Raw genomic sequence first — 18,686 nt, 5'->3', positions numbered from 1 at the left:
CTCGGCCTCAGTACATCTGAGAATACATAACATTTCCTCGTAACAACTAAAAGTTAATGATTGTGTTAAATGATATCTTCATTTTTTCTTTATTCAAATTGATAAATGTAACTTGCTGGATATAAGTCTAATATTAAACATTCGGGAACTCTACAATTTCATTTATAAATATAAACAGACATTGTATGTGGATCAAGATAAAATTTGTAAGTAGCATGCAATTGTATTTTACGGCCCAACATCGATATTTTTGGTGATTCTCAAATATAGCGTTCCCTTTGTGATAGTGTCAGTCATACTATAAAACATCGGTTAACCAACATGAGGTTTGGTAAAATATGCACGATATAAATCATACATCACGGAATTGAGAACCATCAACCTTCGCAATTTCAAAATACCGCTAGTGGATTATCCCCTGAAAGCACGGAATTTCTAAAATATCAGGCCATCCGTTATACTGAAATTTCAGCTTAAAACACGTTTAACTTCCATTATTACAGCGCAAATCGTTAACGGCCAATGCATAACAAAAATCCTTGGCAGTTTGAGAAATGCAATTTAGAATTAAATATTCAACCAATTTAGTAGTTGCTTGAGTTCTTTTCTGAAATATCAGAATAGGCGTCTCAAACAGTCAAATTTCCTGCAATGGTTATTTTGTCATTTTTCTATGGTAACTAAAAATCTGGAATCGTGGATGTTTTACACAGACACATTAAGTGTCAAATGTCCATTTCGTATGCTGAACGTTGCCGTAACTGAACGTTCTAACTATCTAAATCGCGGCCCTAAACCTGTTGCCAGACACTGCATGTACGAGATTCCAGCGATCTCTTCACGCTAACAATAGTCTATTGATTATGTCATTCCAAAGACTTTTTTATCCGTGGAGATAAACGGATTTTAAATTGTAATCCTTCTGAGATGATTTCTGGGAAATTCACTTAGGTTGGCTTGGTTGATATGATCATTCGTTCCTGGAAGTTCCAAAAGAACAACTTCCAAACAGATTTGTACAGGCGGAAATTGTTTGTATTATTTTGGCTGCAGTTTTTGGATGTAGTCTGCATTCGGTGCGAAATGCTCCGAAAATGTTTCAACTAAAGATCAAGGGATGAGTCGTTAGAAAATAATGTTAAAGAATTTGAAAGTTCAAATATTAGTTTGCCTGGGGAATAATATATAATTCTGATGCTATTAAAAACACCCAAAATCATGTCTACGTTTGAAAAATAAAATTTGTTATAGAATCATATGAATTTGAACACTCATAAATCGTCCGCAACGCATGCATTTATATATCTATCAGGCATGCACAATGAATGAATAGATATCCACATATAGATGAGCAGAAAATAAAATTGACATCTCCATACCAGTGCTTATATTGATTATATAGTCAGTTAAACAATCGTTTTTAACGTGTTGCTTGGTGTCTTCGGTGGCATGCTTTAGTGGTATAACACTATAAAATGCGCAACAGTTCCAATATACAAGATATAACATGGATATACCAGTCTCCCATAATCCCACAAAGTACAGACAGATACATGGGAGGCCGTCCTTACATAACCCTAGCTAGGACGTTAATTCATCAAACACGCAAGCCGCGATCATAGTGTCTTTTTATAGCATCTTGTCAATCACTAAAATCAGCCTGGATGTCTATAGGACCTTATTGTCAATCACTAAAATCAGCCTGGATGTTTATAGGACCTTAATGTATTGGCAATCACTAAAATCAGTCTGGATGTATATAGGACCTTAATGTATTGGCAATCACTAAAATCAGACTGGATATCTATAGGACCTTAATGTATTGTCAATCACTAAAATCAGCCTGGATATCTATAGGACCTTAATGTATTGTCAATCACTAAAATCAGCCTGGATGTCTATAGGACCTTAATGTATTGTCAATCACTAAAATCAGCCTGGATGTCTATAGGACCTTAATGTATTGTCAATCACTAAAATCAGCCTGGATGTCTATAGGACCTTAATGTATTGTCAATCACTAAAATCAGCCTGGATGTCTATAGGACCTTAATGTATTGTCAATCACTAAAATCAGCCTGGATGTCTATAGGACCTTAATGTATTGGCAATCACTAAAATCAGCCTGGATGTCTATAGGAACAATATGACCTTATTGTCAATCACTAAAATCAGCCTGGATGTCTATAGGGCCTTAATGTATTGGCATTAACTTAAATCAGCCTGGATGTCTATAGGACCTTAATGTATTGTCAATCACTAAAATCAGCCTGGATGTCTATAGGACCTTAATGTATTGTCAATCACTAAAATCAGCCTGGATGTCTATAGGACCTTATTGTCAATCACTAAAATCAGCCTGGATGTCTATAGGACCTTAATGTATTGTCAATCACTAAAATCAGCCTGGATATCTATAGGACCTTAATGTATTGTCATGTCTATAGGACCTCAATGTATTGTCAGTCACTAAAATCAAATCAGCCTGGCTATCTATAGAACCTTAATGTATTCAAACACACTATTAAACAAGTTGTTTGGTTGTAAAATAACCAAGATAAACCGTTAAAACAAGCGAGTCTATAGTGGATCATTATAGTCTATAACATAATGGAATATCAAGATGGAAATGGACATTTGATGAACTATAACAAACAGAAGATTAGACAGTTATAGTAATACACGGACTGATGTATGGACTATCATAAGGACACTATTCTAGATGTAGTTGGTCCGAGGACAGATTTGTCGGTTCGTCTGAACACACTTTAGTTTTCAGACCTGCCGTAAGGCTCCATTGTGTAGAGGACACTTAGTGTGATTTGTTAGATCCTCCACGGACCTCACTGTCTATACGATAACGCTAGTCAGCATGGCTGGTGGCGTCTACATACGGTCGGTGGTGTATCTCCTGTTCAATTGCTACATTAAAAGTACAATTATCAAAATCGTCATACGAGTCGTATTGTCTTTAGAATGAATGACGATACTTAATTAATATGTTCAAACGATAACACATATTTGATGTATATTACCGTTATTTTTTCAGAAAATCAGCAAACTACATAACTCGCTACATACCGCATACATTGAAGGTCATCTTTACATGACTCTGGCTCTTCATAGGACGTTAATTAATAATAAAATAACTTTTCTCAGAAAATGCTGAAGGATCATTCTTAAATTGCATATGTAGGTTTCCCTAGGACCTTTGTTGTGCATACTGAAATCTTGGACCAATCAGTCAACAAGATAGCCGACAGGCAGCCATCTTGGAATTTGAGAGGTGTGGTATAAAATTGAGATGAATTTTTTTCTTATTTTGTTTTAATTATTTGGATGATGTGTAAAAACAAGAATGACACGTGGATCATATGCCGGGTATTTCTGTGTTTTTATTCTATATCTCTTCAACCTCAACCTTGATGCGTCTGTTAAGGACACCTGTTGTTGACGGGAGGTTACGACCATCATCATCACCATCGACGAAACCAACAACAACGGTAATAAGGTATACACTGAAATTATAATCACGATCACCACAACGGCAATTAAACTGTTAACTGTATCATGGAAGCCAGCCAGTATCATGCACGCACAATGAACACATAAATCAAAGGAAACGTTCTAAATATCAATAAGTACTTGGGTTATATAAATTTTGTATCAAATGTTTTATAAACAGTCGGTGACTGGTGTAATAAAGAATTCCGTGAGTCCACCCAAACAAGCAGGGAGAGTGGATGAATTAAATACTTGTGACAGGCCGTCAGAAATGCGTGTTTTAACGCTATTCAGTCACGTTCAGTTTGGATTGATCGTTCATTAATTTTGTATTTAATGTCATTTAATGAGTTATAGCATAGTCGATCCAAGTGAATGGAGTCCATCACTTTATATCATGCTTTTATTTTATTAATTAGTGATAGAATTTGCGAAATCACCAACTAGATTCAGGATTTCATATTTTTTTAAATTTTAATTTACTTGTATTGTTTTAAGTCAAACAAAAATACGAATGTGTCAGGTGAAAAGAAATCTGAATATCCAAAAAACCAACGATCTACAGTCAGGACTGCGTAACTTACCCACGAGGATTCATAGTCGGTTCATTGATGTGACGACCTAGCGGTAATACATGTGTGTCGGCCATTGCAATCCTTTACATCACTGGTATACTACATCAAATGTTTCATGTAGTAATTAACATCTGGTAACCCTTCAGGTAGAACATTAGAATTGTACCTGCGTCCCCAATTGCATGATCGTAAAAGGCAACTTAATTTAGGATCTTATCTTTTCTCTTCTTCCTAACTGACTTTATCCTTCCTAATGCCTCCCTTGGTACCGCCTCACTTTTTGTCTTGAGTTGAGCGTTCGCCCCCTTGAGGAAGGCTCTGAGTTCTGTCGCCTGGCCGAGATACACAAAAGTATATAAAAGTGGCAGTTTCTGCTCCTGCTTAGCGCTCAGCAAACAGGGAGTGGGGCGACTGGATCGCCCGTTGTCAGTATACTGTGACCGGGTGGGGTGTGTTGCTTGGTGTCTTCGGCGGCATGCTTCAGTGTGATATAGCACTATAAAAAGAGCAATAGTTCCACTATACATGACCATAGCTGTTAATAGGACGTTAATAAATCAAACAAACAAACAAACAAATCGAATAATTGAAAGCAAAGTAGCACTGTAAAACAAATACATTATATGTCTCGTTCATAATGTCATTGAACATTTACATTGAAGGATGTAACATGTATTTGTTTAACATACATATGTAAGAGTACGAAGTTTTGACGTAGAAATTTGAGATTGAAATCAATCCGAGCGTTCATTATGAAAAGGTTCCGCTGTACACAACCACCAAAGAGTCTGGTCAATAAAGGCGTATCACATGTCTGATATATCAGAGTCTGTGGGAACAATAAATCGGCGGGAAATATGTGTCTATATTGACGATAAGGTATGGATGTGGACGTTAGACAGCAAAAACTTGCCTTATCAGTCAAAAGTGTTTTGTAGTAGGCAACGATACCATCTCAATATACAGCAAGTATTGGGTGCTGGAAATAAACTCTGCCGCTCAGATCAGAAAAATCCACATTTATCGCCCAACACAGCTATATGAGATGGTTCTGTAAAAAACAGAATCACCTTTATAATAGCGTTTTGTCTCGTTTAATCTCTTTACGGTGCTAAACATATTTCAAGGAGTATGTGTCGGAAAGGGACCGACCTCTTGTAAATATTGTTCCACAACATAGTCTAAATGGAGTGTAGAAGGAAATATATTCTATATATATTTCAAGACCTCTGCATGAGGTGAAATTTGATATAAGGCTCCAAGTGTACTCATTGGTAAAAGGATACAACGCCTTTAATTTAGGTAAGGTATTTTGTGTTGTCATTGTTGAGTGTACTCGTGGCGGTCCTAGACACGGAATACTAGTATCTACCATTATATATATATATATGCACGGTTAGGTTATAAAGTGATTCATGAAAACCTGGTTTTAGTTTTCACTTTGCGGATACCAAATTATACCGTTACTTTAATTTGTGTTGTTTTGGAGCAATATTTTTAAGGAATTGCCACATGAACGCATCCGAGACTTATATAACATATTCAGCTTAATCATAGAATAAAACAAAGACGAAATCAAAATTTAAAGGCATAATTGTTAATTGAATTATATCGATTGTTTGAAATTAGAATAGGCATATATATTAAACTATTTTTGCTTTGTCTAAGTATCGGTTGTTTGGTGAAGGACAACGATAAAACCTTTCACCATTACATGAGTGTCTGGAAGGGTTCGTTTCGCTGCAAGTTATAAATCCGCAGGATATCAAACTACTGGCGGGATTTCGGGCTAAATGAACTGCGGGATAAATACATTCACTAGGTGTTATTACTAATGGATGGGGAGTGAATCGATATAGAGGAAGGATTGACCAAAGGCACGCTAACGTGGACCAGGACTGATCTACCTGTAGTTACAGGTGTGGTGACTATATACACGGTTTAGGATGGAGTAGTCGTTTCAAGGTTAGATTTATATACATGTGTGATGTGTATTTCAGATCTGAATTCTAATTCTACATCGACATGGAAAACTTACATTTCATTCTTTGAAATCGTAGAATTGAAATTGTGATCACGTTCCTCATTATAGAAGGACTACAGCTTAAACTGGAAATACACTATGATTGTTCTTTATACTACATTGGATCTAAGGTTAGAGTAAACGATCGGATAGAACAATGTAAGCTCCATTTAGTTATAAAGGAATTATGGAATCTGCTACAAACGTTTAATATTTCAAAAGCGTTTCTGTTTTTACGGACCCTGGAATCAAATGAAATAATTCTGACGTGCACGTACCCTGAACGGAATACAAATTCCAGCTAGCTTAGCGGGGATACATTGGTTGTGTGTCGGACGCTCAGAAACATGTGGCGATAATTTAACTCTAATTGCACCAACCCTTGTCCTGGAACGCTGTCGCTTTTTACATTCCAATAGCGAAACAGAAAACACGACAATACTGAACGAGAAAAGCAATTTCAATACCATTGGATGTTATTATATTTTCGTTTCTATTTTCTTGAAAGCAAATTGTCTTCGCTTCACCTGAAGTACACGATGAAGTGAAGTATTTCGCATGTCATTGCGTGTGTTACAATATGTCAAAGTATTGTAAAACTATTTCGGTGTTTATTTCCATTACTGGTGAGTTGATGTTGACAGAAAGTAGTGCGTTTTACAGTGGTTAGAGTTGGTAGAGTAATACGCCGCTCAGCTGTGCTATATATAGGGAGGGACTAGAATAAATATCTCCGTCCCTATTGTGGAATACTATAACTGGTGTGCATAGCAATCAGGAATTAATACAACAACTAAACATTAGGGTAAGTATGTCTATGTTCAGTATACTCAATTTATTTTTCATTAAAGATATTCGACTTTCCACCTGTTCAGCCTGCCACGTAATGTGAAGCAAACTACATATGTATACTTTATCAGCGATCTACCATCAGTCCTAAGTAATCCTCTGTCAATTCTTCACCAATGCCATCATGAAATGGGTGATATCGTTTTACACATCATCTAGATTTTTTGTGTATAGTTCTCAAATAATTCGGTACGAACTGTTACAATTTGATAAAAGTTTGAGTGATCTTTCCTGGTGGTCATTCTCAGTGAATTTCCCTGATGATCACCATACGAATTACACAAACTTCTCCCAAAGACAATTAGTGTGTATTTCAATTAAAAAAACTGCCTGGATGAGTTAAATATCTATGAATTATACATCTTCTATTTTCAATACTAAATGACCACGGGGAAATACAGAATAACTATGTAGACAATTTGCGCGGTGAAATGGTTTCATATGCAATGTACTTTAATTCCTTTTAAATATCTTGTACCAAATGAATAAATAATGTATTTCTTCAGCAAAAGAAGGAACATCCAATTTTGTTATGATCGATCTTAGTCTGCGTTATGATATGTAATTAATTATTCTCTGAGGTATCGATATTTAATAGGAACCTAATATACTCATAACGATATAAATATTTTCATTCAAACTTTTTCAGATATTTTAGCAAGATTGGATTTCAAAACAGTATCGACTCAAAATGATTTTAATGGTCAGGCAAAATATAAATCATTTGACTATTTTTATTGTTTGACCTATTTGATAATTGCGAAAAGTCAATTTAGTGACTTGTAAACTATCAAGGTTGGTATTCAAAAGATCTTTATTGAATAGCTTTGTGGTGTTTGTATAAATGTCATTATGTTTCTTGAAGCTTGATCAAAATACGTTAGAACGGTAATTTATGATGGGTCGTAAAATGTTACTTCGTACAAACTAACTAATGACAGTCTTCGCGTAATAGTCGCTGTAGATAAGCACTTATTGTTCCCCGTGATGACCGCTTTGGCAGGTACTTATTGTCCCCATGGTGGCCGCAATGGGCATGTACTTATTGTATCCGTAGTAGTCGGTATGGACAGGTACTTATTATCCTCGTGGTGACTGCTTTGGACAGGTACTTGTTGTCAACGTGGTGGCCGCTTTGAACAGGTACTTATTATCCCCGTAGTGGCTGCTATAGACAGGTACTTATTGTCCCTGTGAAGGTCTTCATTAATTTTGCACTTCTGTAGTATATAATGTTTTTAACAATGGACTACCGTATCTGATTGATAACAATGTAACAAGTTACAACTAGGTTACTTTAAACAAATTTTAATAGTTTTTTCTCTCTCAAATATTTAGCAACACCTTAATCACCTTTCTTTCCCGAACCTGTGCTTACCTACACACAGTTTATTTGTTCATATCTGATAACGAGTCTTTGGTGACATCAGGCTCCAGAATCTTAAGTCGTAGACTCAGTCAGACTCAGTCAATATCTTAAGACAGTTTTGTTTCTTGTTACTTTTTTGAGAGGAAAATGCAGAAATGACAAGATCATGAAGAAACTTTAAAGGTGCTCCACCGCTAACAATTGGTATATTTTCACTATCAAAAACAGAATCAGACGATTTAGTTTTTTTTCATCTGTTACAAAAGTTACTTAATTTACACCATTAATTGAGCTTCTATTTCTACTTCAAGTTAAAAATATAAAAAATATTTATTTGCATCCCGAAAAAAATCTGTGGCACTATATCCTATACTGATTGCGTATGCACCAAAGGCAAAATAAATTATTTTATATATTATTTTTTGTGTTAATTTGACATACATTTTTATATATACATGATTAAACACCAATTATTGTTCTAATTATGAATGTCATTTATGCTCTGTCGGCGGTGGATCATCTTTAAAGAAATGTTAATCTAATGTATAATATTAATCTATATTGTTCGGTAATTGAGTGATGAAAAAAAAATATGTAATGAGTAAGTAAAGTATAGTAACCGGTTTTGCTTCCAGACTATATAACTGTTAAAACGTGTGACTGTTCACTACACAGATGATTTTCTTCACTATGCCTCAGTAGATCTCGCCCTCCCTCCGATATTTGGGATGTAAAAGAATAACACATATGTATGGCTTCTATTACTGGACATTCCACAGATAGATAGTGAACTCGGTATTAAATCTAAACCTAACTAGACTTATGGATTGTGTACGTTGATTCCGTAAAATCCCGTCGTATGACTCATTTGCCGTATAAATATATAAGCCAAGCAGGTAGGGCGTTAGAATTGTACCTGTTGCCCCTATTGCATGATCGTAAAAGGCGACAAAATTTAGGATCTTATCTTTTCTCTTCTTCCTGACTTTATCTTTCATAATGCCTCCCTTGGCACCCATCGAAGGAGGGTGTTCTGTTGCTTGGTGTCTTGGCCACACAGCACTATAAAAAGGCAACAGTCCCACTGTACAAGAAGACACAACATGAATAAACTGCTGTCTCCAAAATCCCTCACCTCGCACAACATACACGCAACACACCGCATACATGGGAGGCCGTCATAGCTGTTAATAGGACGTTAATTAAACAAACAAACAAACTGTGTCTATTACCGAACATTCCATAGATTCTCCGTTCTGGTATTGTTTTGACTAGCGTTTGACAGAGATGAAGTATAATTAGAATGCCTTTGGTATATGTATATTTAAACATGAACTTCGAATTATGTTTGACATGCGTTGTTATGTAGTTCAGCCTTTTTATGGTAAAATATGGTGGCACCTGTTTCCGACAAAATACCTAAGCATAAAGTTATATTACTGCAAAACATGCCCTTTAACTAAAGTATTTCGGTGCATAATGCGTGATTATTCTAGCTATCGTGTGTTACCAATATATAGTTGTCCTCGAGCAGTCACCTTTCTAGTATCAATATATAATCACAATAGCTTTCACATATTCTAATACTCCATTTACAAATGTATATGAATGACAGGAGCCATGCTATCAATCACATGATGGTTTTGATTGCAGTTAAGATGCTTTGATACATTATATGTTTTTGGCGCATGTATAAAAACATTGGAATCCAGTTACACACAAAGTCCTATGTAATTGTTCTCATTCCAAATTTAGAGTTTCTGGGTCGGTCGATATTCTATTATGTATGTCCTGATCCTCCTTTTTAGTTTCCTATATGGACATTATTTGTGACTTGTTTACTGTGTGGTTATCTCCTCATTAATTATAAATAATACATTACTAAATATCATATATTTTAACGATGTGTTGTATATTATTATACTTATCTGACTACTACCATTGTTAATGTCAATGTATTTTTGAGGCAAACATTGTAATAGCCAAATGAATTGTTAAAAACAGGTGGGCTACAGATTCGATTTCAAAAACGTGTGTGATATTTTTCTTGGCCATATCTCGAAGTCAGTATGACCTTGTATACGATAAGAAACATGAGATGGTAGACGGAGAGAAACTGTAAGGAAGTGGTCCCTGGGTTTAGTCGACTGTATTTGTATGTCTGAAGAAGTATTGCGGCTGATCTTCAGGAATTCCGACACTATAGGTCCTTAATTAACATTCTGTTAATATCAGTAAAAACACGATACAATGATTGAATTATTAGATTATGTACACTTTAATGTGGAGTATCATCGGCATATAAGTATCGTCTGCATATACTTGATAAGTGTTCAACCTTAATCATAGCTAATTCAGACCTGATGCTGTTTAGGTACTCTACAAACGTAGATTTCGGTCACTACCCAGTGGCCTCGTGCCTCTACTCCCTATATCAGTCCTGGTAGATTCTGCTACTGCTTAGCGCTGAGCGTGCCGGGAGTAGCCAGACTAGAGAGATCCGCAAGAAGACATAACATGAATATACCGCTGTCTCCCAAAACACGCACCACGCACTTCATACACACTACACACCTTTTTCTAAGGTTCCTAAAACATCTGCGGATGTTTAGTGGTAAATGAATGGCACAGAAAAATATATATGAATCTTAATGTATACTAATGACCATAATAAATCAAACATAATCTTTGAAACGATCTACAATGTAAGATAGGTCCAAATTCACAAAGTGTATTACTTCCCCTTGCTTCATGTAAAATGTTTTGCAGCACAAAATTATTCATGAACTTGCATTCAACATGATATTGCAAGGTATTCCAGGTAGTAGCATTTGGTAAATGGAATGATATATAATTATTGTCTGATAACAATTTAGAACAAAACTACACATTATGTTTGTAAAACCTGAGAATTCCTCTACGGAGCGATTCCTGATATGGGTTGGTGGTAGTACCGTCTACACCTCTATAACAGATAGACACTGTCTCGATGCACAGTGCTAACAATCGCCTGTGGTTATCGACGTGCACGGAATGCTACTAAGCCATCTAAGATGTTTTTAACGCTGGCAGCATTGTACTGGTGCCAGAATCAGGACTAAATTTATAGTGAGCTTCAATAAATAAATGTCTCCTTCAGGGGATACATTATAAAGAACATCTGTTTTCGTATTATCCTCAGAGTTTGGTGAAATTAGAAAATTCGTGAAATTAGAACAGTCATACCAATTAGAAACGAGATTGGTATATAAACTATGGACTAAATAAAATACATTCTGTATGAGAATAGGAAGCATATTTAGATACAGAAACAATGTGGGAAGGTTTATCTGGCCTGACCTTCTGTCATTGAATAATGTATTGAGATATGTGAACAGGTGTCGGTGTTGATGGCTATGTGTCATAACATTGGCGTGCCTCCAGTTAATTGTCATCACAGCGTCAGCCAAAACAAAAACACATTAGGTTTAATAACACTCCGGATATGTGCAGAATTTGAAATTTTTTCCCGAACTCTAAAAACAAATTGGACTGTCTTTTACAATTGGACTTTGTGCTGATACTAAATATTTTGTCAAATTGATGTTTTAAAGATGCTACACCCCGGACAAATTGATTTATATTATTGTATGTTAATTAGACATATGAATACACGAGTTAACACCAATTATTGTTCAAATGATGAGTATCGTTTATGCTCTGTAGAATCTGTTTTTTGTTTGTTTCATTTATTAACGTCCTATTAACAGTCAGGGCCATGTAAGGACGGCTTCTCATGTATGCGGTGTGTTGCGTGTATAAAATGCGGGTGTGTGTTTTGGGCGACTGTGTTATAAGCATAAACTATCCCTTTTATACACTTTAATGTGTCACGGGCAGGGGTCAGAACCAAGATCCTTCCTCACAGGGGCGAGCGCTCAACAGAAAGGTGAGGGGGTGACAAGGGAGTGGATCATCTGTAAAATATAGTTAGTAGAAGGTTATCACCAATGGTAAATTTGTACGCTGAAATTAATGATAATTGAAATAAATTAATAACATAATTATAGCGTGTTAGGTTAGTTACATCATGCAGAAAAAATGTCTTGAAACATATCCAAACTATTTCTGTAGAAAAATGGTTAACGGAATAATTTCCGTCCATTGTCCTTTTGGAATCAAAAGCCAAAACAGTTTTCTGGTATGAAAAGTATATAAAAATATTATTTAACAGTATTTTTTAAAAAAGTTTTAGTATATCTGATTGACATTCGCTTTAGTCATCTAATTCTCGCAAATGATTAATTACTTTTTGTGTCAATTTCTCAATGCTTTTAAAGAAAAAGTGCAATAATTTTAAAAAATCAAAGCACTTCTATTGTTCGCCACACAACTGCTTCAAGTGTTCATTTGGTTATATAAAAGTGTTGTGTTTGATACGGTCTGAAGCAATGCCAAATCGATTACGTTATCTCAATGTGAACAATTCCATGTTCTTATAGCAGTGATGAGTGGCCCTTTTTATAAATATGTTATGAGCTGTGCCAAATAACAATAACGACTTTTCAATGTAATACTCCCACGTATTGTTAATACATAGGAACATGTTAATACAACATGGTTTAACAAATTAACATTTACTATTTATTGCTATAGTTTCTTTTGTCAATGTCGTCGTAATTCCTTTGTAATTCAAAAGGAAGAATTTTTGTCAAAATAACCCACCTGACGTGTAACACTAGGCCCTAAGTCCTGGGTTCAAGTTTGTTCGTTTGCTTGTTTGATTAAATTAATGTCCAGCCAGGGTCATACAAGGGCGGCCTCCCATGTATGTATTGTGTAGCATGCATGAAGTGTGTTAGTTTCACGTGTACTTTGAAATCTTGCAGATTCTGTATTTTTTTTACTGTTTTTGCCGAACATGCCAATACTTAGATGTACCATAGCAGTGATTACCTTTTTCGGAAATTTATATATTGATTGCTTTATATATAGGATTCCTCATGTCGGGGTCACAATATCTCTTGGATTTCAAAGTTAGGTCCTTTACAAGGCTAAGCTTACTCGTTGAACCGGCGGTCAGCAATACATGCCGTTATAATGGGGTCGGGTATTGATGTACTACAGTTACCAGCACTTGTGGTAATTGTGTAGGATATTAGTTTATTGAGCGATGGTCGTACCTGGCCGGGGGATGTGGACGCATGGTTAGATTGGACGATCTGATGTACGTCTATTCCCAGGGTCAGACGGTCATGATATCGATGGTATGCTATGTGAACTTGACGGAATGCATTCCTGATGTAATGTTAGGTGAACCTCTCAAACAACACTCACATGATAGTCGTATGATTTTAACTATTCAAATTTAATACAAATGCGACATGTTGTGGATTTGTCTTAATTGAATTATTATATCTGAATAGATTCCGATTTGTTATGATTTATTTGGAATATTATCGGATCATAGCAATATTTTGATTGATAAACAACTACCAGTGGGTTTTGGGGAGAGACTTTATGCAAAATCGATCATTTTTATATATGCTTTAGATTTACAAAGTTTTCGCAGTGCAATTTCTTAAACGCTACAGAATTTGTGAACTTCTCACCTTCTAACTGAATTCCGTGTGACCGACCTAAGTTTCCCATTTTCTGGCCAGTAATACTTATCACTAATGAGATATACCATCGTTGTACTTTTAAGTTGTACTTTACAGCTTTCTACCATTTCAATTGCGGTCTTTGACACGAGGAACTACGGTCTATCGCTGTTAATGGGATTTGAATGAGTAATTTAAACGACGGATTGAAGAAAGTAAATGTGTGGGGAAATACGCAGAAGGGAAATAATCGGGACTAGATGACACAATCAAGCTGTTCGGGAATTACAAGACTCTTAATTGATAGTATAATCTACATATATTATAAAGTAGATTGAATTCCTTCAAACATTATCAGGTGTCGATCATCTCTATGAAAATGGTATGAGATCAGACCCATTATAAATATTGGTATAACGACCTGTACGTATAATGGAAAATGTAGATTTCCTTACATTATTTTACTTTTTTTTTCATTAAACACACTGCTTTTTGTAACGTACGGGAGGATAGCTAAAAGTCTGCCAGTTTGTTCGAACGGAAAAGAAAATGCACATCTGTAGACCAAGACTAATATTTAATACATTTTCAGAGTGGAATATAAAGTTTTTGGTGACAATATTTGTCATATTTATAACTCGAGAAAAATATCTCTTATGAGAATTTCACTCATTATTGACCAATCAAAACACAATATTTACAAAATAAATCCTTTTTGCGGGGATACCTTTTTGAAACATCAAACCAAATATAATATTTCTTGTATCTTAGGTTATTTGTCCTCGAAGTGTGTTCCCCATGTAAAAACTAAATTAGTAAGCGGAAAAATGGCGACCGATTGAAATACGGAGATCAGTAGGCCTAGTTTAGACCTATGATAGAGACGTACACATGTAGTAAATAGAAATATTTACCATGTTTCTTGATAGATAAAAGTTTTCTTTCGTCGAGTGGGGTGGAGTAATATAACTGTTTTTATTGTCGCGAAACAAGAAAAATCCTCTATGTATATGGACTTACAGACAGGTCAATTTAGAACAAAGTGAGAAGTATAAATACTATTAAGCAACCAAAGTTTAAATCGGAGATAATAATCTATCAGCTGTACTGTTTCTGAATTTATTAAATGTATTGTACACAACTTATGATAAATATGATCCTAAATAATGACGGTATATCATGCATATTCTGTTGGATCGATCTCGAAATATATCCAAAACGCACACTTATGAATGTACGATCACCGCCTACAAGCCATATTAGATTAGGATAATTTGCAACTGCGATATGCTTATCTTGAACGCTTGATAACCATTGTGCTAGTATTCTGATACTCTTCTGTCAGACTAAGAATGCTTATACTTATTAATGTAATCTCACACAATCACAGATTTTGTGTATCGCTCAAGGTCTGTTTCCTCTTTTTGCTTTAGATGTAAAAGTGTATGGTTCGGTTATGTAGAATTACATACAATGTATGCGTTACCACTATTTACAAAAATATTAAATCATTAGAATAGAAATAACTCCATGATTCCTTCTAAACCATTCATGTCAAAACATAATAAATATTCGATGACATCTATGTAGGCTATATACATTATTCCAACCAACCAGGAGACAATATAACATTGCTACTTATGTTTATAAAGTATAGGGTTAGTCTGAAGGATACACGACTTCGTCCATTATACCTACATTAGCACTACGATCACGTTTCAGCAATGCTTTTTTTGTTACATATATTTGTCTATAGACTTTTTAATCGGACTGTCTGGTACACCAACATTTGTTTCAACGATGTGTTTTTATGTTTGATTTTAGGCCCGTTTTAGTAGTCTATGTCTGGTTCTGTATACTTTGTCTACAAAAGCCAGAACAATTTCCATTTAAACTTGAAAATTTCACAGACGACCGTTTACAAGCTATCCATGCCTCGAGCAGTGACCAATATATGTCAAATAATAAGGGAATGTGTCAGATTGTTAATATACATTGTACTGATTAAACAATACATCTATATTTTAGATAATACATGCATGGATGTCCTGCAATATTTAAAACAATAAGCTGAAAGTTGCTTTACTAAAACCGGATTACATGTTGGCATTAATGATTTTATCGAGTTCATTCATTTTAAATAAGTAGCTAGTTTCGTGAACAGATTACGTTCTGTACTTGGTATGATGAAGATATAACAATACTTGTTTATCAATATGTGTTATAATGGCTGATCCGCCAAGGCTCTATTATAATCCCCTACACTGTACAGACTGGTGGCATACGTCACTAGTAAGCAATAATATATAAATAAAATGTAGGATACAAAGTATTCTTAGCTTATCCTGTTTAATTAGTATCTTTGACTTATTGAACTTGTATTCTGAAAATTATTACACATTAACATTTGCTTTTTCCAATTCATTTCGTTTCTTTGGAATTAGCCTCTTATGGGAACTTCTTTTTTAAAACTATCCAATTAAATAGTTGATTGATATGATTGACATACTTCCATGTGGTTTATGCAGCTTTCCCTGTTTTGATACTTATTTCTATATTTAATTAATGTTTCCGTCTTTTGTTCATGTTTCTGTTTAAAAGACCTCTCCCAAATTTTACCGCGTGCTGCTTGAATTAATCTATTAAGTGACCATCACACGGCCCAATTCTGCCAATTGATACGCTTCCTGACACTGAACACTCTGTAACTTAATCAGACGGCCGACCATCTGGGACCAGGTGGACTACACCGAGCACAGTTAGTTATCTTAGTGTATTGGCGAGTTGTGATAGTAGTGTAAGTACTATACGGATTTAGTCTCCTCCTCAGACAGTAAGTATACTTAGCTGTGTGTATATATATATATATATAAATTACAATCTGTCATAATCATGTTTTGACTTCTCGGTGCTAATAGATCGCAGATTATTTTCTTGATGTTGTCAGTGAAACTATTTCTTAATCACATCTAAAGCACTTTCTTGAAGTATATAAAGTGATTTTCAGTAGTTAAACCTAACGGTTGTCGAAAAGGCGCAAGATGTGCAATATCCCCCGTACCTAGCTATGTTATTGTTTTCATTGGTAGCAGGGAAGCATTGACCAAAGGAAGACGGACAGTTGGGTCATTTTTGTAACACTAGGTTTGTAGAGGTGAGTTGTACAATTTTGTAGTAAATCAATAGCAGCTAGGGAAAGGTAATCTGGACGGACACAGAAACGGAGAGAGTAGTATACGCAGGGGCGTTTCACATGGGGTAATGTCTTGTTGATGATTGTACAGGAGAAACTTTAGATGCCTTGACTTGGTGGGGGAAGTTATACAGGCTAAACTTTAGATGATTTTGGTTGGTGGTGGGAAGTTATACAGGCTAAACTTTAGATGATTTTACTTGGTGGGGGAAGTTATACAGGGTAAACTTTAGATGATTTTAGTTGGTGGTTGGAAGTTATACAGGGGAAACTTCAGATGGCTTTACTTGGTGGGGGAAGTTATACAGGGTAAACTTTAGATGATTTTAGTGGGTGGTGGGAAGTTAAACAGGGGAAACTTTAGATGATTTTAGTTGGTGATGGGAAGTTATACAGGGGAAACTTTAGATGATTTTAGTTGGTGGTGGGAAGTTATACAGGGGAAACTTTAGATGGCTTTACTTGGTGGTGGGAAGTTATACAGGGGAAACTTTAGATGATTTTAGTTGGTGGTGGGAAGTTATACAGGGGAAACTTTAGATGCCTTGACTTGGTGGGGGAAGTTAAACAGGGGAAACTTTAGATGATTTTAGTTGGTGGTTGGAAGTTATACAGGGGAAACTTTAGATGGCTTTACTTGGTGGGGGAAGTTATACAGGGTAAACTTTAGATGATTTTAGTGGGTGGTGGGAAGTTAAACAGGGGAAACTTTAGATGATTTTAGTTGGTGATGGGAAGTTATACAGGGGAAACTTTAGATGATTTTAGTTGGTGGTGGGAAGTTATACAGGGGAAACTTTAGATGCCTTGACTTGGTGGGGGAAGTTAAACAGGGGAAACTTTAGATGATTTTAGTTGGTGGTGAGAAGTTATACAGGGGAAACTTTAGATGGCTTTAGTTCATGAGAAGTTATACAGGGGAAACTTCTGATAACTGTTTTTGAGAAAATATACTGTTATTGTGCGGGTAGATTTACTCACGCTCATACGTGTTGTATTTCTGGTCTTTCATTCTATTTTATTAGCAGGTATTTAAATTTGCATAAATTAATTTGACCGCAAGTATAGAAAAAAATGTAATCCTCTGCATAAAACCCTTACTATACAGTATGTAATAACTATACAGCGAGCAATTAAACTTGACCTGTAGTTTAGTGCCTTGTGGTTGGAACGGATACAAACCCACGTGTTTTGCACGAGGGAGGTAATCGGTTTATATAAACACAACTACGAAACTTATGTAAAGATACAATATAACTGTTCTTGAAGCCAGGTGATAATTGATTTAATCACTGTTGCTAGACGGGCTCCTTGTACCGAGACGCTGAATGTTATTGCTTTTATCCACTGAACACCAACATTTAAATGAAGATTTATTTTTAACACTGTTTCGTTTAAGGCTTACATACATATTTTTCACATAATACTCTTATAAGCAAAGTCTATGTTATTATATATATCTGTCGACCAGTGAATGATATACAGTGTGAACATAGCTGTATTTGTACAGTAGTGCGATACAGCTAGAATTCATCTTCTGTGATAAGGCCTCCTCCATTAAGCGCATACTGACAGATATCGTCATCTGGAA

General features: G+C 35.5%; 1 protein-coding gene across 2 annotated transcripts in view; it reads left to right on the top strand.

The window, feature by feature from the left end:
• Window positions 1-6,713: 6,713 nt before the first annotated feature.
• LOC138334267 (5-hydroxytryptamine receptor 4-like) overlaps window positions 6,714-18,686 on the top strand; it is a 37,333-nt gene continuing 25,360 nt past the window's right edge. The window contains exon 1 of one of the 2 annotated variants that reach the window (XM_069282903.1): window positions 6,714-6,907. The gene's annotated coding sequence lies outside the window, so the exon portion shown is untranslated. Of the gene's footprint in view, window positions 6,908-16,545; window positions 16,736-18,686 lie in introns of those variants that run through there. The other variant, XM_069282902.1, reaches the window with a different exon arrangement.

This window comes from Argopecten irradians, chromosome 11 (genome assembly GCF_041381155.1).
Source record: "Argopecten irradians isolate NY chromosome 11, Ai_NY, whole genome shotgun sequence".
Classification (NCBI taxonomy): Eukaryota; Metazoa; Mollusca; class Bivalvia; order Pectinida; family Pectinidae; genus Argopecten; species Argopecten irradians.
The sequence above is the reverse complement of the archived record's forward strand: the minus strand, read 5'-3'. Positions and strand labels throughout refer to the sequence as shown.